Below are 26,125 nucleotides of genomic sequence, written 5' to 3' on the forward strand. Positions count from 1 at the left end.
GAGGTACCACCTCACACCTCTTAGACTGGTCAATATGACCAGAAAGGATAATGATCATTGTTGGAAGGATTGTGGAAAATCTGGGACACTTATATAGTTGGTGGAGCTGTGAACTCATCCAACTTTTCTGGAGAGCAATTTGAAATTTGCCCAAAGGGTAACAGATGTGCATACCCTTTGATCCAGCAATACCACTGCTGGGTCTATACCCTGAAGAGATAATGAAAAAGGGTAAAAACATTACTTGTACAAAAATATTCATAGCAGCCCTGTTTGGGGTGGCAAAGAATTGGAAATCAAGTAAATGTCCTTCAAATGGGGAATGGCTTAGCAAGCTGTGGTATATGTATGTCATGGAACACTATTGTTCTACTAGAAACCAGGAGGGATGGGAATTCAGGGAACCCTGGAGGGCCAGAAAAACACTGTACACCCTAACAGCAACGTGAAGGCAATGATCAAACTTGATGGACTCGCTCATTCCATTAGTGCAACAGTCAGGGACAACTTGGGGCTGTCTGCAATGGAGAATACTATCTATATCCAGGGAAAGAACTGTGGAGTTTGAACAAAGACCAAGGACTGTTACCTTAAATTTAGGGGGAAAAAACCTGATATCTTATTGTCTGATCTTGCTCTCCTTATACTTAATGTTTCTTCCTTAAGGATATAATTTCTCTCTCATCACACTCAATTTGGATCAATGTATACCATGGAAACAATGTAAAGACTGATAAATTAGCTTCTATGGGGGTGTGGGGGGAGGGAAGTAAGATTAGGGGAAAAATTGTAAAACTCAAAATAAATAAAATCTTTAGTAAAGAGAAAATTAAAAAAGAAAAAGCTGTTTCTTGTCTTTTATGTGAAATATCTTAGCCCCTTCCCTTCCTTTCTCTTCCTCCCAGTATTTTATTACCCATTGACTCCATCTTTTTACTATATCATACCCTTATATTCAGCTCCTTCCTTTGCCTTGTCTATATATACTCTTTCTAACAGCTCTTATCAAGAGAAAGTTCATATGAGTTATCAGTATCTTCTTTCCATGCAGGAATACAAGCAGCATCATTAAGTTCCTCATAATTAGATCCTCTTGTCCACCTCCTCTATGCTTCCCCCAATTCCTGTACTTGGAAATCAAACTTTCTGTTCAGTTCTGTTTGTTTCAATAGGAAAGTTTGAAAGTCCCATGTTTCATTGAAAGTCCATCTTTTTCCCTGAAAGAGGATTTCAGTTTTCCTGGGTAGTTGATTCTTGGTTGTGAACCAAGATCTTTTGCCTTCTGGAATATCACATTCCGAGCCCTGTGAACCCTTATTGTAGATATTGCAAGATCCTGTGTAATCCTGACTATAGACCCATGGTAGTTGGATTACTTGTTTCTGGCAGCTTTTAGTATTTTCTCTTTGACTTGGGAGTTTTGGAGTTTGGCTACAATATTCCTGGAAGTTTTTCTTTTGTGATCTCTTTCAGGAGGTTACCAATGAATTTCCTCAATTTCTATTTTGCCCCCTGCTTCTAGGATCTCAGGACAATTTTGCTGTATTATTTCTTGAAAAATGAAGTCTAGCCTCTTTCCCTGTTCATGACTTTCATGTAGCCCAATCATTTTAAAATAATTTCTCCTGGATCTGTTTTCCAGGTCAGTTTTTCCAATGAGATATTTCACATTTTCTTCTAATTTTGGGGTTTTTTTTGGAATAGTATTATTTCTTCCTCATTTCTCACAAAGTCATCAGCTTCCTTTAGTTCAATTCTACATTTGAAGGAGTTATTTTCTTCAGAGAGCTTTTTTTAATCTCCTTTTCCAGCTGGCCACTTCTGCTTTTCAAGGCAATCTTCTCCTTATTTGCCTTTTGTGTTGCTTTTTCCATTTGGCCTAAACTGGTTTTTAATGTGTTATTTTCTTCAGTATTTTTTTGTATTTCTTTCACCAAGTTGCTGACTTGATTTTCATGATTTATCTGCATTGCTCTCATTTCTCCTTTCAATTTTTCCTCTACCTCCTTTAATTGCGTTTCAGTCTTTTTTGAGCTCATCCATTTCCTGAGCCTATTTTCTATTTCTCTTGGAAGTTTTGGCTACCGAAGCTTTGATTTTTGTCATCATCTCAGAATGTGTTTTGATCCTCCATGGGACCAAAGTAATTTTCTATGGTCATATTCTTCTCTTTTTTCTGTTGTGTTCTCATTTCATCAGCCTATGACTGATGTACTGCACTTCCAAGGCTTTAGGGGGTTTTTGGGACACCCCACAGGGACCTTAATTCCTCCAAGGTCTTATGAGAGGTGTGGACCACTCTCTTGCTTTTGTTCACATTTCCCCCCTCTGCCCTGGAGTTGTGAGAAGGGTCCCTGCTCTGCTATGGTGGTGTGGTTGGGGCCCAGCCTGCAACCTGGATCTGAGTGTGGGCAAACAGCTGAGTCCTGCCCCAGAGAAAGCAGAGACCTCTCCAGTCTCCCCCAACCCCCTTACAGTTCATGGGTTGAGAGCTTTGGATATGCTGAGTGGCCCTGCACTCCCACTGCAGGTTCTCACCACAGGGCAGCTCTGAGGCTGGCACTTTGCTCTGCACTCACTCTGGTGTGGCAGAGTTCTCACCACCCCTTACAGCTGTCCCTGATGACCCCTGGGCCAAGAGGTCTGGAAACTGCCCCCTCTGCCACGGACCCAGGTGCCTGGCCTGGCTATGCTATGCTGTGGCTGTGGTTACACTTTGGCTTTTTCCTAGCTCTTGATCCTGGTGCAACAGACCTTTCCCTGCAGAACTTCTAAGTTGCCTTGGACTGGGAAATTGTATCACTCAGTCTTTCTGTGGATTTTACCCCTCTAAATTTTGGCTAGAGTCATTATTTGATGGCTTTTGGAGTTTTTAGGGGAATGAGTTTTAGGGAATTCCTGCCTTCACACTGCCATCTTGCTTTGCCTCTGTACCCCAAGTTTTAATGAACTTATTAAACAGTTACATTGAGGGCAATTTGTTGAGCTTCTGGGAGCTGTTGGTGTAAGAATGAATATATCTTATGACCAGTTGTTTCTTTTGAAGAAACAGTTTTGATAATGTACTGAAGTAAAAAAAAAAATTTTTGTAAGGCAAAGGAGTCAAGTGACTTGTCCAAGGGCACACAGATAGTAACTATCAAGTGTCCAAGGTCAGATTTGAACTCAGGTCCTCCTGAACTTAGGGCTGGACTCTATCTACCTAGCTGCCCCTAATAACTTTTTAAATTTTTTTTTGAATTTCACAATTCCCCCAATCTCACTTCCCTCTCCTGCCCCCCACAGAAGGCATCCTGATAATCTTTACATTGTTTCCATGCAATACAATGATCAAAATTGAATGTGTTTAGAGAGAAATCATATCATTAAGGAATAAAAATATATGAGATAGCAAAATTACATAATAAGATACCTTTTTAAAAAATTAAATGTAATAGTCATTGATCTTTGCTTAAACTCCACAATTCTTTCTTTGGATACAGATGGTATTCTGCATTTCATATACTGTAAAATTGTCCCTGATTGTTGCACTGATAAAATACAGAAGTCCATTAAGATTGATTATCACCCCCATGTTGCTGCCTAATTTTTTTAAAAAGCATTTCCCTTTAAACAGTAGGACATAAAGGATTTCATAAGAAACCATGAATTTCTCTTTCATACCACTTGTTTTTTAAAGTGTATAATAAATTCTTCACATTACTTTCAAAACTATCCTGCTTTCTGTTCTCTTTTCCCTTTCTTTTGTTCTTTGAATTTTAAAATAATGTTAAATGGTCCTTTATTTTTATTTTGTTGACATAGAAAATACAAGCTTTGCAATCCATAGTCATGTGAAAAATTTGCTCTAAATCATTACTTATTATAGAAATGCAAATTAAAGCATCTCTGAGGTACCACCTCACACCTCTCAGACTGGCTAGTATGACCAGAAAGGACAATGATCAATGTTCGAAGGGATGTGGGAAATCTTGGACACTAATACATTGTTGGTGGAGCTGTGAACTCATCCAACCTTTCTGGAGATCAATTTGGAATTATGCCTAAAGGGCCACAAAAATGTGGATACCCTTTGATACAGCAATACCATTCCTGGGTCTATACCCTGAAAAGATGATGAAAAAGGGTAAAAACATCACTTGTACAAAAATGTTCCTAGCATCCCTGCTTGTGGTGGCAAAGAATTGGAAATCAAGTAAGTGTCCTTCAATTGGGAATGGCTTTATAAACTGTGGTATATGTATGTCATGGAACACTATTTTTCTATTAGAAATCAGGAGGGATGGGAATTCAGGGAAGCCTGGAGGGATTTACATGAACTGAGCAAGATGAGCAGAACCAGAAAAATACTGTACACCTAACAGCAACATGGGGGTGATGATCAACCAAGAAAAAAGAAAAAGAAAAGAAAATACCATGGAGCTTAGCAGGCATAAGAAAGTGTCCAGGTCGAATGACTTGGGGTTCCTTCTCCTTTCTTTCTTTCTCCTTTCCTTCCTTCTCCTTGACACCCTCTTGAGAACCACCTAGAATCCTTAGCCCAAATATTCCTTTGCCAGTTCTTTGAGAATATAGATCCCAGGCCATTTATAGGGAGGCAGATCTGTTATCAAAGCTGTCTTTTGTAACTGGGTGAGTCACAGTTTCATACATCCTGACCATTGTTCCGAGAAGGATTTGGAAAGCAAAAATATATCCAAGCACAGGCATGTTATATTAAACATGAGGTAGCTTTGCACCAATTACTTTAAACTACAATCTTCCAGAAGCTGTTCTCAGCATTTTAGACTTTGGACTTGCTTATCACTGTCGGGATTGCCATAGGAGCTCATTGACAATTTTAGTACCTGGACAGATAAAGGAAGATTAAATTTTTGATGTGGTTATGAACTTAAATGTCATGGATAAAGATATTTCAACATATTGTTGACAAGTCATTTTTCAGTTATGTCTGACTCTGTGTCCCCTTTTGGGGTTTTCTTGGCAAAGATGCTGGAGTCATTTTCCCATTTTCTTCTCTAACTCATTTTACTGATGAGGAAATTGAGACAAAGAGGGTCAAATGACTTTCTCAATGTCACACAGCTAGGCCAGATTTGAATTTAGGAAGATGTCTTCTTGGCTCCAGGCCCAGCATGCTATCTGCTATGCCATCCAGTTGCCCTATTTCAATGCATAAAGAAAAAAAGAAAAAAATTTTGTAAGATACTGAAGTATTTATTATGGACAGTTTTTTTTTAAGATTAGTCAGCCCAATGTATTGATAGGAGGGGCCTTGAATCAGAAAGATCCAAATTCAAATTCTACTTCAGCCTTCACCAACTGTGAACTTGGCCACAGAGTATCGTCTTCTATAACATATAAAATAATAATAGTAACATCTGCCTGCCAGGTTTGTTGTGGGGATCAAATGAAATAATAATTGTAAAGTACTGAACATAGTGTTCCTGGCACATAAATGTTACCTGTTATTATATTAAATTGAACAAGGTAGTAATAGCATTCTATTTGTGTCCTCTTCTGTAGCTCTTATTTTCTTCATAAAATTTTAGAAAATGATTTGATTCTCTTTTTCACTTCTTCACCACCACTTTGCCTCAGTTTCATCATCCGAAAAATGAAATGGCAAACCATTCCAGGATCTTTGCCAAGAAAACTCCAAATAGATTGTTGAAGGGTTTAACACAACTGAACAACAGTTGTTCTGAGGTTCAAATGAGACAATACAAATGAAGTACTTGCAAATTTTTAAAGTATTATATGAAATTCATTTGTGAGAGTGAGTTTTTGATTGTTTTTTTCTTTTAGGTCTAATCTACAATTTGTATTCTTATCTACTGCCTGGACTCTGAGAGACAGAGCCTTGTCTAGGGTCTAGGGTCTCATGACCCTATATGTTAGGTAAAGATAGTCCTTAAACCCAGGACTATCTATCCCTTATGCATGCTTGGGTACCATTATTGTTATATTAACTCAACTATGGGACATTACCAAAGTATTTGGCGGTCAGTTTTGGAGAGATGCAGGACTTTCTGCCCAAAGTTTTCCATTGAATGTAAATACCTTGATTCTATTCAGGGAAGAATGATGATTTAAATTTTTCAGTAGCTAACAGTTAAGTCAGTCAATCAGTCAACATTAAGTGCTTCCTGAATGATAGGCAAAGTACTCTGAGGATATAGAAGGGGGCAAAAGACAGTTCCTGCCCAGAAAGAGCTTACTATCTAATGAAAGCACAGCTATCAGTGCTTAATTCCCTTTTCTTTTTTATGGAGCTATTTTTAGGTGGAGGAGTTATTTAATTGCATGATTACATTGAATAGCCTACTCCAGTTTGGGATTTTTTGATTTCTCACAGGAGGTTTATGTTTCATTTATTGAAGTATGTTAAATCAAATGATACCACGAGTAAGCTTAGATCTTTTTTATATATTACTTTTTTTTCTGTTCATTGGGCCGTCCCAGGTAGGACATCTAGAAAAACTTTGGGGAATTGTCACTGGAAGAGAGGAAGAAGATTCTTAGCTTTTTTTTTTTTTTGCAAGGCAATGGGGTTAAGTGGCTTGCCCAAGGCCACGCAGCTAGGTAATTATTAAGTGTCTGAGGCTGGATTTAAACTCAGGTACTCCTGACTCCAAGGCCAGTGCTCTATCCACTGCCGAGGAAGAAGATTCTTGATGTTATGAAAGTTTTGAAGTTTTGACAATTTAGGCAAAGCTTATCTAGAAGAAAGGAAAGATAAAGACTCACTTCCTGACCCAAGGGGTAAAGGACTAATATACAAAATGGGATACACATTTTTGAATATGGCCATTATGAAGGAGGGGTGTTTTGTGTGTGTGTGACAAATGTTTGATATTTGAAAATAAATTTTAATTTAAAAAAAAGGAGAGAGAGAAGGGGTTTGGCTGGGAAGTTTTAATTTCTATTCCTTGACCACATAGTGGCATTGCTGTAATGGAGAAAAGATTAGGTTACAGGAGTCCAAGCTTTGGTTCCAGTCCCAGCTCTACCACTTAGAAGCTGAATGACTTGGACAAATCACTGTCAAAGCTAAATTTTTCTCAGAGAATTCCAAAGTGTTTGAATGGGAAGGGACTTGACATGAATACTTTGATAGATACATGATCTCATCCAGCAGAGCTACTCTCTTCTTTCTGCTGATTTCAACTGGCATGATTTCATCCATGGCTTTTTCATTCTTTTTGTCCCCATCAGAGATTATGGTTAGATCAGGAATGTTAGAGTTTCTAATTAGGAAATAAACTTCTTGTGATATCTAGTGTGGGACCATCCCTACCTATGTGTGATTGAGGTAAAGTCATGGAATAAGGCAGGAACTGGGGTGCAGAGGAGGATTGTGAACATCCTTGAGAAAGGAGGGAGAGTGATCTGGGGATGGGTATAGTACAGCCACCTTCATTTCAAATTCATGAAGACAGCTATCACATCCCCCAAGTCTTTTCTTTTCCAAGTTAAACTACCCCCAATTCCTTTCAGTAATTCTCTCTTGATATGAACTTGGGGCTCATCACCTTTCTTCTTATTTTCTTTTAGATGCTCTCCAGCTTGTCAACAGTGTCCCAGGCCTATCTTCAAGGAGCTTAGGTTGTACTGGGGGTGGGGTAGGAATAAAGCATGGCCTCATGTATAAACATTCATTTAGCACATTATTTTATGCAGCTCTTTATGTAACTTCTTACTCTAATACAGCCTGGTGAGATAAGGAGGCAAGAAAACTGCTACTATTTCTGTTTTACAGATGAGGAAACTGAAGCAAACGAAGGTTAAGCGACATGCCCAGAGTGACATAGCTAGTAAGTGTCTGAAGTTGGATTTGAACTGACTTATTGACTCCACTGAGATGCCTCTAGGATGGGGGCCCCCTGTGCAAAGACATGAAACTGAAATGAAAACATTTTCAATAAAGATTGTAGAGCTTTTGGTGGAAGACCTCCAGTGAGGGAGGGACTCATTACCTCTTGAGCCAACCCGCTTCTCTTTGGGCTAGCTTGTTTTTCTTTATATAAGAATTAAAATTAACCTCTTTATAACTTGCTTACAATTCAGATTAGAAACATAGAGTAGTATTTTTAACTTGTATCTCATTTATTAGTATTGCTCAAAAGGGCTGTGGGTAGACTGGTTAAGTGCTCTTCTGAAAGACTGGGAAATTCTCTCCCATGAAAAACTATTTTGTGTCTAGGCACCGCAATGGAAAACACCTGCTCTCTTTGATGTAATTAATTATCCTATTATTTTATCCTTTCCCCAGAATACTCCAATGATAAGTCAGTTGTTCTGCCCTACTGACTATACTATATTATATATACTATAAGTCATTTCTCTTCTCTCTCCATACTACCTCATTTATTTGTCTTTTCAATTCAGCATCCAGATTATAAAATGTTCAGATTTTGCCTAGTTCAGCTCAGGGACAGACTTGTCTGTGGCAACAGGCTAGTGTGTATCTATAGTCTATACTATGTATCTGTACAGGATTACTGGGCTATTCATCAGTACAAGCATTTGAAGTAGATATTAAATCATCTCCCCTTTCCCCCACCCCCAGCACAAACTTTGGAGGAAATTTAATTCAGAGAAAAAAATACCTCAAACTGCTCAGAAATATTCATTAATTTGATTAGTAAACATATCTTCCTCCTAACTTAACTAATAGAGGAGATTACTTTATACAAATAGTAGCAGAATCAGTATAATTAATTTTAGATGATGGAGAAAAATAGAGTGGGTAGATAAAGGATGTTCATATTATTTACCATAACTGCTGTTATATGTCACAGTCCTAATAATCTTCTCTATCAGTTATGCTTGAAAATTAAGAATGAAAACAAACAAAAAAAACCTAAGGGTTGCCTAGGTGGTGCAGTGGATAAAGCACTGGCCCTGGAGTCAGGAGTACTTGAGTTCAAATCCAGCCTCAGACCCTTAATTACCTAGCTGTGTGGCCTTGGGCAAGCCACTTAACCCCACTGCCTTGCAAAAAATAAAATTAAGAATGTAGGAATACCCACTTTTGTTAGGAAATAGCTTCTGATATTAGAAGTAACTTTTTTTTTCTTTTTGTAACTAAGTATGGCTTTATTTGTCCCAGTGAATCTTCAATGGAACAACCATAGTTTGCTAATAGATATACAAACTTCTGTGGGTAAGTCAGAAGGTAACTTTATTTCTCCCACCTTTACCCCCCCCCCCTTTTTTTTGTTAAAACATTACTGTCAGACCATTACAAAGTCAATAATCAAGAACCAGGAAGACTTCTGATTTTTTTCCCCCTCCATTATTTACTTTCACTTTGAATAATCAGCCTATTTCCCCCAAATAGACTTTTGTTGGATCTGCTGGTTACCACCCTGGTTTGGTCCTTTAGCCTTCTTAGTTATCCCTTCAATAGTTACTATTGAAGTAACCTTCCTGGCTCCAGTCCCGTCCCCTACCAGTTTGTTTTTCTCTTTTCCAATTGATCTATCCCTTTACACAGCTGCCAAAGTACTTAAAAAACAAACATTTGACCATTGTCATTCACCTTATTAAAAATCTCCATCATATCCTCTAGGACAAAATATAAATTCCTAAACCTAGCATTAAAAAACTCTTTACCATCTGTTTCCCACAAACTTTTTGAGATTCATTTCACAATACTGTTCTATAAACACCATATGTTCCAGCTAAACTAGCCTGCTAGTTGCTTCCTGAACTCAGCATTCCTTGTAGTCTTCTTGGACTTCCCCTTCCACCCACCCTCATGCCCCCCCCTCCCCAGAGTGTACTCCTCTTCTGACTCTTAGGTCCTTCACTTTGAAGGCAGTGAGGTGTCACTCGGAATACAGTGCCAGGTCTCAAGTCAGAAAGATGAGTCTTCAAGACTTCAATTCTGGTCTCAGACACTTACTAGCCTTGTGACCCTAAGCAAGTTATTTAACTTTTCCCTCCTCAGTTTCCTCATCTGTAAAATGAACTATTGAAGGAAATAGCAAACCTCTCAAATATCTTTGCCAAGAAAACCTGAGATGTGGTCATAAATAATCCAACATGAGTGACAACCACATTTACTGAATGAAGATTTACTGATTCTTCAATATTTTCTCCTCCCTAAAATTACCTTTTTAACTGATTTACTTGTATACATATTACATCTTTCCTTTTTCTTCTCCCCATAGAATGCATGTATCAAAGTTAGGAACTTGAACCTAAGGCTTCATGATGCCAAGGCCAGCTGTGCCACATTGTCTCTGCATAGGTAAAGAAGGCACTTTTCACTAGGTGTTCTCTACATTAATGAAATTGCAAACCCAGAAAAAGATAAGCTAAATAAAATAACATTTTGAATGTCCCTTGTGGCTCTAAAATTCTATGATTCTAGTTTTGTTTGTTTTCGGGGGGGAGGTACTATGCAACTAGAAGTACATTTTCTTTGTTATTCTCCTCAAACTAATCTGGACCTCAGAAAGGGAAGAGGAACATTAAAGGCTTGTACTTCTAGACTGTACTATATTGAATCATTTGAATTATTTTCATCAGACTATTGTGGAACATCCTTATTCAATGGAAATAGCTCCACCTCTGTGACTAAGCAAAGGCAAGGAAATATCTACTGGGTGTAAATGCTGCAGAAAGTGTTTCCACTATACAGAATGCTGGATTCTTCTCATAAATGATTTCAGTGTTCCTAAAGTTATGGGGATCTGGAGAGGAAGCAGTTTTTTAAATGGGAAGCTTAGGAATTGAGTAATGAAGAATCGAGTAATGAAGGTCATTTGCATTGTCTTCACATTTTTTTTGAAAAAACATTGGGACTGAAGGAACATTTTAACACCAAACAATTCTTGTATACTTGCTTTTGCAATCAGAATGTTTTGTTTTGTTTTTGTAAATAGACTGACACCTGTAGAATTGGTTGGGTTTTTTTTGGTAAGGCAATGGGGTTAAGTGACTTGCCCAAAGTCACACAGCTAGATAATTATTAAGTGTCTGAGACCAGATTTGGAACTCCAGGGCTGATGCTCTATCCACTGTACCACCTAGCTGCCCCACCTGTAGAGTTTTAAGTGCATGGTATTGAGAAGTAACATCAAATTCTTAGGAAGTACTCTGGCCTTGGTTGGAATCAGAAGTAGTCATCTGAGTCCTAGTAATATTCACTAGGTCTGTGAATAATTCATTCATTGGGCAGTTAGGAGAAAACTACTTTGTTAACCTTAAATGTGCTATAATAATAAGAATTGTTATCATGAATAAAGCCATTATGCAAAGCTGTGGTTGCATTGGGGGGGGAACCCAAATAATTTGGGTTTAATTCTTGACTGTAGAGTTTGCTAGGCTGCATAATTTTAGGCAAACATTAAACCTATCTGGGCATCAGTTTCCTCATCTGTAAAATTAGATTGAACTAGGTGACCCTTAAATTCCTAGCTCTCAGTGATCATTGCTTCATTTGTGTCTCATGTAGCTATCCCCGTCTTTAACAACCCCTCTTGCGACCCAGTTTTTATAACTCTTAGAACATACAAACACAAGAGAATTGCACAACCAGCCTAGCCAAAGTACATCCACTGCCATGTGATATCAGTAGGAAAAGACTTCTCAGATTGGAAGAGACCTTTGCAGTTGGGCTTAGAAAAAAAAATGTGTATGTGATGGTATGTTGAAAAAAGTTGTGTAAATGTGAAACATTAAATAACTGAGATGACTTGGAATAAGAAGTAGAAATTAGTGTGATGTAGTAGAAAAGCTACAGGTCTTTAGATTTAGGGGATCTGGGCTTGAAACCCAGGTCTAATATTATCTTTATGTTTTGGGGCAAGTCCTATCATTCCTGTGGGGCATCTGTCAAAGGAGGGTATCTAATTAGGTGACCACTCAGGTCTTTTTCTTGTGATTCCTTTTTTTAGGAATAGTTAGGTCAGTTTGTGAATGTGATTAGGCATTTAAAAAAAAACTAACATTTTTTTTAAAATTAGGTTTTATTGATATCATTTGTTTTCCTGATACCTAGATTTTCCCCCCTCATCTTTTTCTTTTTTAAAATATTTTAAAATTAATTAATTTATTTTCACCCATATACACATGTAAAGTTTTAAATTACAAAATTTCCTTCCACCTCCCTTCTCATCCCATTTCCCTCAGAGGTGAACAATCAGGTTAGCATTGTATATACGTATTTTGGATAAATGTGTTCATATAGAAGTCATTTTTGGTATGAAGAATTAGGATTAAGGGAAAGAGATACATAAGAGATAATTTTTATAAAGTGTTCATTAGATTCTTAAGGGTTTTTCTTTTTTTTTGTTTGTTTTTCATTTTGTTTTGTTTATTTTTACTTTTCTTCCTCTGGATGGGGATAGCATTGTCCATAGCCAGTCTAATAGCTCTCCAAACTGTGGAGAGGAGCTGCTTCCATTAAGGTTGATCATTTCACAATGTTGTGGTTAATATGTATATTGTACTCTTGGTTCTGCTCCCTTCACTCAGCATCAGATTTTGTAAGTCATTCCATGCTTCTCTAAAGTCTGATGATTTATGGTTCTTATAGAACAATAATATTCCATAGTATTTATATATCATAACTTGTTTAGCCATTTCCCAGTTGATGGGCATCCCCCCAGTTTCCAATTCTATTTCTTCCAATTTTTTTGCAAGGGAATGGGGTTAAGTGACTTGTCCAAGGTCACACAGCTAGGTAATTATTTAGTGTCTGAGGCAGAATTTGAACTTCAACTTCCCATTATTTGCCATTACCTCCTATATCTTTTCCACCACCCCCCTCTGAGAACCATTGCTTGTAATAAAGAATATTTCAAAAAAGAATGAAAAAGAGGAAGAAGAAAAAACTAAGGCAAAGTCTCTCAACACAATGGAAAAAAATTCCATAGTAGTATTCTACCCCATTAAATTCTAGTGTCTCTCTTTAATGTCTCATTTCTCTTTTGGCACCAAGCTTCTTTTTTATACTTTTGCAGCATTTGATCTTAGTTATTTTGTGACTGCTCTTTCCATTTTTGTTGTTTTATAGGCATTAGGTTATATTGTTTTCCTGACTCTGCTTATTTCACTTAACATTATTTTATGTCTTCTCTTGCTTTTCTGTATTCATTTTATTCACCACTTCTTACATCACAGTAATACTGCTTTGCATTTATATGCCAAAATATTTGTTAAGATGTTTCCCAGTCTTGGTGCAGTTACTTTGTTTCCAGTACTTTGCTAAAACAAAAAGTGCTGATATAAATATTTTGATGTCTGGAGCCTATCTATGTAGTAAGGGTTGGTTTTTTTTTTTTGGATTTTTTTGTTAGTTGTTAATATCTTGGATATCAAATTCTTATCAAATGTATTGATATACCCACTTCCCCCTTATCGGATGATTTGATTTTATTTGTGCAAAGGTTTTATTTTTAATTTTATGTAATAAAAAATCTTTAAAAAAATTTATGAAATTTCTAGGGCATATCTTTGTGGCTAGTCATGGCGATAGAGGTTTGATTAATTCAGTATAACTAATATTTTCCGACTTTGAACTTTTACAGATGGATAGCATCTCTGCTTCATTTATTAACATTTAATAGATGTTGGGCAGAATGAAGAGGGGAAAATAGTCTAACTCTCTACATAACTAGTTATTTATTCTTCCTCATGAGAATATGGTTCATTCATAGTACCAGAGGGGCCACTAGGTCACCCCCCACTAAAAGAAGAAAAACATGTCATCTTCTTGGGGAATATTACATTGTTTAAGATATAGAAAATATATTTCCCATGGCTTTATTCCCTAGACTTTTCTGGTGATACATGTTCTATTTCCTAAGTACTGCTGGTTTGTCTAAAAAAATTCTTTGGTTATAAATATTTGGGCTCTTGCAGCTATGCCCTTCAATGTCATATCAAAAATCATGGCAAGCTGAAAAGTTGGTATGCCTTTTGGCATTCACCTTGAACTGAAACAAAATTAACAAACAGGAATCTGGTTCCCTTTATGCTTTGCTATTAACTGAAGCACATGACTGACTACAAAAACATTTTTCATTCACATGTTTTCCATTTTGGTGAAGATGAAGAAATAAAGAGGGTCCAAATATACTTTAATTTATATGAGATTATAAACATTGTGAGATTGTAAACATTTCTCTTTGAATTGAGTTGTATTAGTATCTTACAGATACTTGTCTTTTGAAATATTAAAGTGTGTCTTGACTGAAAACCAGAACAATGCCATTTTATATTTATAACAAAACATATATTTATGCATACTGAAAGGTTATTATGAAAGCTTATTAAGATATATTCCCTACTGTCTTTTACCTTCCTTGTGTTGTATATTTAAATCTGTTATCATGGTTAACATAAATTAGTTTTCTGTTTTTGTTTCTCTGGAGTTTTGTGTTTAGAGGAGGGTGGGGTTTGGTGGTATCATTTTAAAAAATTTTATTCAATTATTGAATTAATGGAGATCTAGCAAGTTTTTTGACATCCATGAAGTGGATGCTTAGCCAGTTGCCTTCAGTGCAGTTTTATACATTTTTTAAAATTTATTTTTATTAAAGATATTATTTGAGTTTTACAATTTTCCCCCAATCTTACTTCCCTCCCCCCACCCAGCTTTATACATTTTAAATACAGCATTCTTAATTCCTTCACCATCACTGCTGATTTATTTTTATTTTTCACATTTTAATTTTCTTTATTATTCAAAAACTATCGTTTTTATTTACTCTTTTGACTCTGTGCTTGTGCCTTCAACACCTTCACAACAATTTTCTGCTCCTCAATCAGGAAAGCATGCTTGATCCTGTCACGGACACATTCAGCGCACATGGAGCCACCATAAGCCCTGCTGACATGCTTTTTTGTCTTTGATAGCCTCATAAGAACTTTAGGTCTTACTGCCCGAACACCTCAAAGTCTTCCTGGGCACACACCACAGGCTGATTTTGGTGCTTTTCCAACTTTCTTGGTGTAAAGGTAAACAATCCTGTTACCTGGAGTTCGTGACAGTCGAGTTTTGTTGGAAGCTGTATTGTAGGACAACCTACACCGATATGTCAGGCGCTGAACCATTTTTAATTTCTTGTCAGGTTCACCACCAGAAGAAGGAAGAGGGCATCACTGCTGATTTCTAATTTGCAAAGCACTTTGCATCTTTTATTTTTCTTTACAATAATCCAGTGAAGCAGATACTAACAAACATTATCCCCTTTGAAGAAACACTTTTAGAGAGGTTGTTACTTGGTTGGTGTCACTCAGTAAATCAGATTTGAATCTGTCTCTCTTGTAGAGTCCAGTCTTCATTCTACTACACCATCATACTCTAGAAGCAATATCTTCACATCCTACATTTACTTAGTTCTTTATAGGTTATTCATTCTCTTCCTGGTTTTGACGTCAGCCCTGTTAGTTAAAGGTAGGGCAGGTATCACCCCATTTTTAAGAGGAGGCATTGAGGTTCAGAGAGCTTAGGTAATTTGTTTGATGTCACATAGCCAGTAAGGATTGGAAACACCAGGCTTAGGTCTCAAGTTTGTTGATTTCTAGTTTCATGCATTGCCTCTCTATGTAGTATTCATTTTATAGATGAAGAAATAGGTGAAATGATTTGCCCAACGTCACCCAGATACATGTTATTAACAGGACTCAAATCTGGCAATTGTTTCACTATTACACAGCTTTGTTTTTTTTTTTTAGTTAATTAAATTGTTATTTCAACATAGGTAGTTCTAAGAAAGAAATGAAAATAATATTCAAATGCTTAATGTTACATAGGAAATATATGCTGAAAGTTTCTTTTTTTGTTCGTTTGATTTTGATTTTTTTGCAAGGCAATGGGGTTAAGTGACTTGCCCAAGGACACACAGCTAAGTAATTATTAAGTGTCTGAGGCCATATTTGAACTCCTGTCCTTCTGACTCTAGGGCCACTGCGCCACCTAGCTGCCCATCCACTGCCCTACCTAGCTGCCCTGAAAGTTTCCTCGATATGTCTTTATTCCCTAATTGAATGTTACTTTCGTAACTTGATTTATGTCACTGTTCTCTTTAATACTAATTATAGACCTATGACTGAAAATAAGACCTTGCTGTCTCTAGGGCATCCTCACTCACAACCAGTCATTCCCATGTGTGTTTTTTAAGTACTCTTACTTTCTTTGATCCTTTCTACCTTCTCTTGTCTTTTTTTTTTCCAACTTTCTTCTGGTAGGAAGGGTTAATGCAGTGATAATCCCTAGAATTCAACACCATCATCTGCTTTTTGGATTATCTGCCAGAGTGAGTTTGAGATTGCTGGGTAGAATGCTGCTGGCCTTGCCTTCTTATCTATCCTGAACTTTAAGCAACTGCCAGAGAGAAAGTGGTTCCATTTCTTTCTTTACATCTCCAAGCCTAGCATCTTGAGTTTAGGAACAGAGGGTCGTCCTAGATTTTCTTAATCCCCCAGGGATCTCTATCTCCTATTTTCATTAGTCTAGCATCTAGACAGGACCTGGCACTGTATTGTATAAGTACACAAATAAATAACAGGACAAAATGAATCCTTGAAGAATCCTTGATTCTTTTTTACTTCATTTTCCTGTTACAAATCAGGGAGGCACACTGTGCTAAATAATAGTTGCATAGATGCAGGGCTTCCTAAAGGGAGTTCTGACATTTTCTTACTTCTCAGTATTGGGGATGCCTCAAAACTAGACCCAAACTTGAAATTTGATTACTTTGATACATTAATGAATTATTGGTATGGGTGGTCCTTAGTCAAAAAAAAGTTCATGTGAGGGCCAAACAATAGGGGATTAACGATAATGATTTTATTTTAAATCGCATGAGGTGCAACTGTTTTGCCTGTCTGATTTCTCATGGAAATGCCCTTTTGGTTCTAAGCTTACTTTTCACATTTAAAAAGAATCTTGTACTGCTTGATAATTCTCTGTAATTTGATGCTGAGATTAGTACAGATGGCAGCTGGGTGCTGTTGATTACAAAGATCTTCTGGTTTATGTGAGTGAATGAATGAACTTCCATTTGAAGATGGAGCCAAGGACTTCCTGTTTCCTTTTGGCTTGGATTTCTGAGAGTAATGCCCTTGGCCTTCAAATGAGTAGTGTTTCCTTAGAGGATGTCATAATTAACAATTCTTTAAAAAATAAAATCTATACCTGGAGGCTGGGTAAACCATGTTCATTTGACTATTCTGTATTGAGTTATTGTCTGCTGCCTGAGAAATTAGTGGGGGAATAAATATTTTAAAAAACTGTATTTCTCACTTTTTCATCTTGTATACCACTTAGAGAACACAGTGATTAATTAGAACTAATGGGGAGAGAAGGATATAGTTCGCTAAAAAAAGACTGATTATATCGTTGTTTATTATCACTTATGCTTCCCCCTACTCCCCAGAACCTGACAATTACTAGAAAGATTTCTTTTAAATATTTGAAACTTTTCTTCACCATCTTCTTTCTTCAAACTTGTACTAAGAAATAGATAATTAATGAAAGGTAAATTTTATCTCAGCCAAAAACCAAAAAAAATAGTCTGAATTAAATGAGGTTCTATGTTTTTAGCAATATATCCCTATATCTTACCAGCAGTGATTTGTTTGATAGTAACGAACAACCAGAATCTGGGAAGAAATTAACTAATAAAGTAGAAAGTTGTATCTTAAGTTTGACTTCAGTGTGGGATTTAATCACATAGACAAATATATCTAAAGTCTGATTTCTTTTCAGTATGGTTTTTTAGTCTTTGGATCTGTTTACCAGGGCTAATTTGTATGATTGCATTTTTATGTCTCCTCTTACTTTTCTAGCAATAAAGCAAATAGTTCTTAAGTCACTGACATACATGGAGAAGCTTGGGTGTAAAGGATGAAAAACTGTTCATGTATTTATCTTCATTTTTCTGCTTGGTTGAACCTGTCATAATTCAGGAACAGTAGTTTCTGTTAAGTGGTAGAAACCTATATTTGGAGCATTAGCTGCCATGTAGACTAGGTGAGTTTTTCTTTAAAAGGTATTGAAATGTCTTAATTCACTCAGGGGAATATGGCTCAGATTGAAGATATCATTTTCTGGTGGGTTAGTTCAAAAACCATCATGAGAAGCCAGGAGCTTCCTTCAGTAATGTGACCAGAGGAATAATGTGAACAGCAAAAAGTCAGGGAAGATTTGCCCAACTGAATCAAAGCTGCATCTTTATTAAATGTCCTTCCCCTATTATGATTAAGTTAACTTCCAATGGTTAGTTGCTCTATGAGTATCCCATTTGATTCCAATTCCAAATATGGAGCACCAGAGAAATTTGAATCAGGCCCAGCCTACAACAATATTTTAATGAGAAGAATTCTGCTATTGTAGAAATAGCTGTGGTCATCAGAATTTGGGATGCACAATTCAGAGGAATCCGAAGCTCACTTCACACTCTCCTTTGACTGAATATTACACTTTGGCCACATTTCCTTCACTATCAGCAGGTTCTCATTCCTAGCATCTTTATGAGAAGTGTACTTAGCTGTGGTTTCTGTCACTTGGAGCAGTATTTTTTGAAACCCCCATAAGGTGTTCTGCTTTGAATAGAGTATAAATATCCCATGGCTCCGGCCCTCTCTAAGCTTACATTACATGAAAAAAAAGGTCATCTTGAGAGTAAGTTTTTTCCAGTAGCAGTGTTGTTTGAGGTAGTGATTAGCATAGATTTAGAAATTTCAGGCTCCCAGAAGAGATAAAATATTTGTTTTCATACCTAGAATGAGAGAATTCTGTAATTTCTATCAAATCGTGTGAAAGATAACTAGGACTAGTATATCTACATGATTCTCATAATGTTGACTACAACAAGTTGCTGTAACTTCAGCCCACACAGGAAGGACTTAAGAAACCAGGAAGATGGGAAACTTGCCAAAATAGTATAATAATGGTATAGAGTGCCTCAACACTGCCCAGTGTTCCCTCTCCTGCCTGTTATGAGTAATAGATGAAGTAGTGTTGAGCCAGGAATGGAATCCAGCAAGTAGAGATTGGATTGAATCCACCCAATAGCAAAAGACAGTAAGTTTGCATGCCCTTTTTATGCCCTTAAAAGTGACATTGTGGAAATGATACAGTTACTGTATGTTGAATTAATGTGAAAAAAGCCCTTTAGTTTTAGCTTTATGTAAAACTTGGCATAAGGAGAAAGAAATGTATGTTTTTCTTTCTTTCACCTTTATTATCTCCTCCCAAAAACCTGAAGCAAAGGTTTCAGACTGTCCTATCTGAAAGTATTTAGAAGCAGTGAAGCATTCTTTACATTGTGAGTATTTGTTCATCCAAAGAAAGTCTCTGGCCCTAGCTCTCCCCTTTTTTTCTTACACCCCGAGATAAAACTTGATGATCACTGTCAACTCAATTACCAAATACAAAGAAAGTCTACACAGCTTTGACTAGAGAATTCTGGGTCTCTTCTCTCCCTCGCTTCCTCCCCACCCCATAGAACTGAAAAATCTACAGTTTTGTCCCTTCTTGTGGGAAGATGGTAAACACAACATTATTTAGCTCTGATCTAAATTCAGGGAACTTAGCCAATCAGCAATTCTTTTTTTTAAGGTTTTTGCAAAGCAAATGGGGTTAAGTGGCTTGCCCAAGGCCACACAGCTAGGTAATTAATTAAGTGTCTGAGACCAGATTTGAACCCAGGTACTCCTGACTCCAAGATCAGTGCTTTATCCACTATGCCACCTAGCTGCCCAGCAATGTTTTTTTTAATGAGCTTTTATGTATTATAAATTGATTAAAACTTTACCACCCCCCCCCCCCAATTTTATTCTTCCTTTCGAAATCTTTGACTTCAGTTTAGATAGAGGCAGAGGTAGGGTACATGTTTGCGTAAGCATTCAGTTTTAGTACTAAAGATCATTCCAAAAACTTCATATAATCCCCTCCAATTTTCATCTCTTTTGAAAAACGTATCTGATTAACTAGATATAAAATCTTTTTTATTATTATGAACTTGATATTGATAATACTTAGCATTTTATTTTGCTTAAAGGTTACCAGTAGTGCTTTACAAACCTTATTTGGCTCCTCACAACTCTGTTGTGTGGCTGCGTTGGTATAAAGGCAGAGAAATGCTAATGAGGATGTTATTCTCAAGAGCTCAGCCAAGATGTGAAGAGCTCCTGCTGAATTCAGTTAAGTGAAGAAAGAAACCAAGCATAGGCTAAGGTCAGAATACTGAGTGTGTTATAATAACAAATGCAGAATTATGTTGAATGCAATTAAATTAAGACAGGATACATCTGGGACTTCTTTTCAAAGAAATAAAATCAAAATGAAAAAAATAGATCCAGCTAAATTATATTTGTTTTTCTTAAACAAGTTTGACTAAGAATTTTTATTGCAATGACTAGTGTCTATACTGATGTTACACTCTGGTTTGGACATGACTTTAGGCTCTCAAGGACTATAATAGTGGATCCTAAACTATAATTTGAATACAGACTCATCAAAGACTATATGCAGTGTTTTCTCTGTCAGATAAGACTTCTTCACAGAGTTGAATGCCAGGTGATAAATTTCTTTTGTCCAGAGCATCCTTATAAAGATGCATTTCAGTAAGTAATGGAAAAATTAAAAATCCCAAAGAGATCTGTGATTTGCTTCAAGTACCCTAGTCAAAAAATATAAAGGATTGATAAAGGTATGTAGAACCCTTTGTAACCCCAGCCCCTGGGGAGGCTCAAGCTGATGTATTGCTTGAACTTGGGATTCTGAACAGGCTAAACAGTGTCTGTCCATACCCATATAGTGAACCCTGGAAACCAGGCGACCTAAGGAGAGACAAAGTAGGAAACTGAGCTGAACTTCCCTACCTCAGTGATGGGGTTTGAACCTAGGAGTAACTTCTGCCTTTCTACACTTGGCAAGATAGGGAAAACTAGTCTCATTGTACCCCAACCCCTAGAAAACTGAAGGAATTGGAAGAGTATGTCTCTTCAGTCCTCTCCAATTCTGATTTTTTTTTAAGGTTGTTTTTTCTTTTTTTTTTGCTTGCCCAAAGGCCACACAGCTAGGCAATTATTAAGTGTCTGAGACCGGATTTGAACCCAGGTACTCCTGACTCCAAGGCTGGTGCTTTATCCACTACTCCACCTAGCTGCCCCTCCAATTCTGATTTTAAGCATTTTAAAACATATTTTGACCATCAGTTTTATCCAGTCAAGCATTGTTATTGTTTATTCAATGGGTGGTAACTCCTTGTGGGGTTTTCTTGGCAGAGATGCTGGAGTGATTTGCCATTTCCTGCTCATTTTACAGATTTACATTCCTTTCTCATTTTACAGATGAAGAAACTGAGGCAAATAGGGTTAAGCGACTTCCCCAGGTCACACAGCTAGTAAGTGTCTGAGACTAGATTTAAATTCAGGACAAGAGGTCTTCCTGACTCCAGGCTAGCACTCTATTCACTGCTCTACCTCCCTACCCAAAGTTAAGCATTACCACTCTTCCTGATGACTCTATCAGAATCCTAGACAAAAATACCAAAGCACTTGGTGATTGTTAAAGTAAGGATACATAGTCACTGTTTTGTTTTGTTTTAAATTAAGTTCTATTGGATATACTATGTAAACAATTACACAAATATTACAAATACTTGCTTGAATATTACATAAATTAAGTGATATTTGTTCTTATTAGATTCATTTAAGTGTGAGAGGAGTGATTAAAACTATAAAGTCACAAATTCATGGCTAAATATATTTCTTATTTAAAAATTTCTTTTTTTTATTTATTTAGGGCAGTGGGGTTAAGTGACTTGCTTAAGATCACACAGCTAGGCAAGTATTAAGTATCTGAGGCTGCATTTGAACTCAGGTCCTCCTGACTCCAGGGCTGGTGCTCTATGCACTGCACTACCTAGCTGCCCCCTGACTAAATATATTTCTGATGTAGAGAGTAATAATCAGTATAGCATTTTGGGGTATTAGTAAGGTAGCACTTTATTAGACTCTCTTAAGTAATGGTTATAATTTCCATATCAATATTAATCTAATAAACAAATTTCATTAATTATGAACAGAATTTGTCAAATGTTCAAGAGGGCTTTTCAAATGTGGGATCCAGGGGAAGCAAGAGAAATATAATAATACTACTTTACAGTTGGTTAGCACTTGCATTTGCATTAAGGGTACTGAGGTATACACTTCCACATTTCTAGAATCAGTGTGGCTTTGGAGTTAGAGGACTAATTTTCTTTTTCTTTTTTTTTTTTAGGTTTTTGCAAGGGCAAATGGGGTTAAGTGGTTTGCCCAAGGCCACACAGGTGTCTGAGGCCTGATTTGAACTCAGGTACTCCTGACTCCAGGGCCAGGGCTTTATCCACTGCACCACCTAGCTGTCCCAGAGGACTAATTTTCAAATCTATCTGAGGGAATTATTGTCTTATTTACGAACCCATTATAAAGGGTGGATTTATCAACTCTTATATATAACTGAGCCAATATCTCATCCTTTTCGTTTTCTCTGCATTGCTTTATTGGGATGGTGCTAGGACCTGTCTACTCTTATTGACCTTATACTCAGTAGCATGTGGTTTAGCAATTAATGTTATCTTTAGGCAGAATATACCCTTACTTTATGGTCTTTGGTAGTCACTGTTCTCCCCCCCGCCTCCCCAGAGTTGTATAGTGATCTTATAAATACCAGTCATTTCTTCTTGTTATATAACCCCTCAAAGAAAAGGACAGGATCTACAAGGTGACAGGATCTACAGTATTTGCTGTGATGAATGGTCAGCATTTCTAATGTTTGTTAATTTGTATTTTAAAATATGTGAAAGACATGTATGTATAGAGAGAGTAACGTATGGTAGAAAAGTGACCATTTGTGTTGTATAGGTTCTTTAATGGAGAAAGTCCTTCCTGAGTTATTTGACCTATTAATTCTATCCACTCCCTGTGCTTGCTTATTCTTCCTTTTCTTAAGAAACCCCATATTGTGCAAAATGTTGTAATGCTTTAAACCATTGATGCAAATGATCCAGACTTCCATTTAGGTGCTGAGGGACTGATTTTGGAAAAAAAGCTGATCTCAGAGGAATCTCTTATTCTCTCTCTCTCTCTCTCTCTCTCTCTCTCTCTCTCTCTCTCTCTCTCTCGACTTCATAGATACCATCCTGTCATGTGCTTATTCTTTTACCTCTCAGATTGCTACTGTCTTACCAGTTTCTTCCATTATTCCCAAGTATTAACAAATATCCTTTTCGTAAAGGGCAAATAGAAGAAGTGTGAGGTTTTATATGCATAGGCTCAAAGATCACTGCAAATGATGTTTGTAGGCATGATGCTTGCTCCTTGGAAGGAAAGCTATGGCAAATCTGGGGAGCAGACTAAAAAGCAGAAATATCACCTTACTGACACAGGTCCAGATAGTCAAAGCTATGGTTTTTCTTTTTTCTTTTTTTCTTATTTATTTATGCGTGTGTGTGTGTGTGTGTGTGTGTGTGTGTGTGTGTGTATAAAATGTATTTATTTATTTCATTATCTAACTATATTTACACAAAAATAGAAAAACCTCATGAAAAATAAAGCGAGAGAAAAAGAAAAAATTGTACTTCATTTTGTATTCAGATTGTATCTGAGACCGGATTTGAACCCAGGTACTCCTGACTCCAAGGCACGTGCTATGCCACCTAGTCACCCTGATGATATTCTTTATCATAAATCCATCAGAGTAGTTGTTTCTGTATTTTTTTTCCTGCTGTTCAAGACAAATCGTTATTTAATTTATGATAAGAAAAATGCTATGATAAAGTTTCAATGCATCCAGGAGTCAATAATCCATTTGGGAAGGGGAGCAAAGGCCACATTTTTTTTTTCCATGAACTTAATCAACAATAATTTAATATGTAAAGAGTTTACTTATTTTTTAAACCACAGTTGCTATTGCTAATTGTATTTACCTTCACCCATTACTCCCCACTCCCATTCATTCTATTTTCTCTCTCCTTTCACTCTGTCCCTCTTCAATGTATGCTATGGGGCAGCCAAGTAACACAGAGGACCTGGGGATAGGAGGACTCAAGCCCAAGTCCTACCCCAGACACTCACATTACCTAGCTGGGATGGTCCTGGGCAGGCTACCCAAACTCACTACCTTGCAAAAAAACAAAAATAGTGTATCTGACTACCCTTTCCCATGATCTTCCCTCTTCTCTATCTCCTATTTCCACTCTTTCTATCTCCTTTCTCCCATCTCCTTCCTCTTCTTTTTCCTCTAGGGTAAGATAGAGTTCTATACCTCATTAAGTGTGTATATTGTTTCCTCTCTCAGCCATTTCCAATGAGAATGGAAGCTCACTCCTTCCCTTCCTCACCCCCCCCCTTCCACTACATAGCAAAAGCTTTTTCGTGACTCTTTTACATGAAATATCTTAGCCCATTCTACTTTTCCTTTCCCTTTCTCTCAGTGCATTCCCTTTTCACCCATTTTCTTCATCATTATAATATATCTTCATATTCTAAAGTTGCAGTTTTTCTAGTAACAACGTTTGTCCATGAAGTTGGACTCTTAAGGAAAGTTAAGTGCTGTAGAAACAATGTTTTTGAATTATTGTGATGAAGAAGACTTTTAAGAGTCTTTTGGATTGCAAGGAGATCAAATCAGCTAATATTTAAATTAATTCAGATCATTCACTGGAAAGTCAAATACTGAAGCTGAAGTTTAAATACTTAGGTCATACAATGACAAGACAGTACTTACTGGAAAAGATCCTGATGTTGGGGAAGACTGAAGGCAAAAGGAAAGGGGGACAACAGAGGATGGGATGGATAGATAATTTCATGGAGACAACAAACATGAATTTGGTCAGACTTTGGGAGATAGTCAAGGATAGCCTTGGTTTGCTATAATTCATGGAGTCGTGAAAAACAGACACAAGTTAATGACTGAACAAAAACAAAAGCCTAAGGAAGTAGCAATTCTTAAAAGTGAACCTTTACTGCAGTTAAAATATGTTAACTCAGAAATCCTTAATTATTGTTTTTTATATTTTCAGTTGTGACTCTGTGGGACATCATTTGGAGCTATTTCCTTCTCCATATCACTTTACAAATAAGGAAGCTAAGGCAAGATAAGTGACTTGTCTAGAACATAGAGCTTGTTAAGTGTTTTAGGCTGAATTTGAATTCAGGAAAAGTCTTCCTGACTCTAGGCCTGGCACTCTATACAGCCACCTTTGTCCTTCACTAATAACCTCTAATTCTCTACCATACCCACGATATGTCTTAGAGGAGTATGGAGTTGATCCTGGATTCTCTACCAGGGCTTCTATTATACATATATGTTCATTGTCTAGAACAGAGGTATCAAGCAAGTAGCCCACAATGCTTTTCAGTGCTGTCTGAACCAGAAATCCTGAGGGTCTTTCCCTCCCAAGTTGATTTTTTTTTGACTAGGTAAAAAAAAGTCAATTTTTTGCCTCATTTCTTTCCTAGCTTTAATCACTCAATGGATTTTCCTCAGTTAGATTAAGACATGGGAAAGACCTTAGTTTTAAAATATAAAACCAAACCCATGTTCTCCATCCTGTAATCCAGGGCTGTCTCCAGTAATCCCTGATCAAGATCTTGCCCCAGGCTCATATAACTCTGGAGGAGAAATTGAGGCTGGTGACTTTGCATAGCCTTCCTTTACTTAATCCAATTCATTTACATGTTATGTCATCACCTCCCTGATGTCATGATCCTTTTCAGGAAGAAAGGACAAACAACAACAATCATGCTGGATATACTTTGAATATGATCCCAGTGGCAGAGATATTTCTTTTCTATATAAATTTCTTTTATGTATAATTATCACAGAATGCCTCACCTACTGCCAGATGCTTTCTTTTATGGCTAAAACAGCTTATGAAGTCTGTCTGCTCAAGTGTAGGAAGCCACACTGATGACATCATAGATGTTTCAAAGTGTTGATCCTGAACTAGGGGTCAGGATTGCTTTTATGTATTGTACCTCCTGCCTACCTTTGAATTATGACAAATTTTGAAGTAGAACAGCTGTTTCATGAGGCAGAAATATTTCTGGGTCTTCTCTCATTCAGTACCAAAAAAAGCCACATATTTGGAGAATAATACAATTCTGT

General features: G+C 36.9%; 1 protein-coding gene and 1 pseudogene across 4 annotated transcripts in view; one reads left to right on the top strand and one right to left on the bottom strand.

Moving 5' to 3' along the window:
• The window catches only part of WDFY2 (WD repeat and FYVE domain containing 2), a 171,507-nt gene that overhangs the window by 14,948 nt on the left and 130,434 nt on the right, over positions 1-26,125 (top strand). The window lies entirely within an intron of this gene.
• Positions 14,674-15,093, bottom strand: LOC141508508 (large ribosomal subunit protein eL34-like; annotated as a pseudogene).

Source organism: Macrotis lagotis, chromosome 1 (genome assembly GCF_037893015.1).
Source record: "Macrotis lagotis isolate mMagLag1 chromosome 1, bilby.v1.9.chrom.fasta, whole genome shotgun sequence".
NCBI classification, from domain to species: Eukaryota; Metazoa; Chordata; class Mammalia; order Peramelemorphia; family Peramelidae; genus Macrotis; species Macrotis lagotis.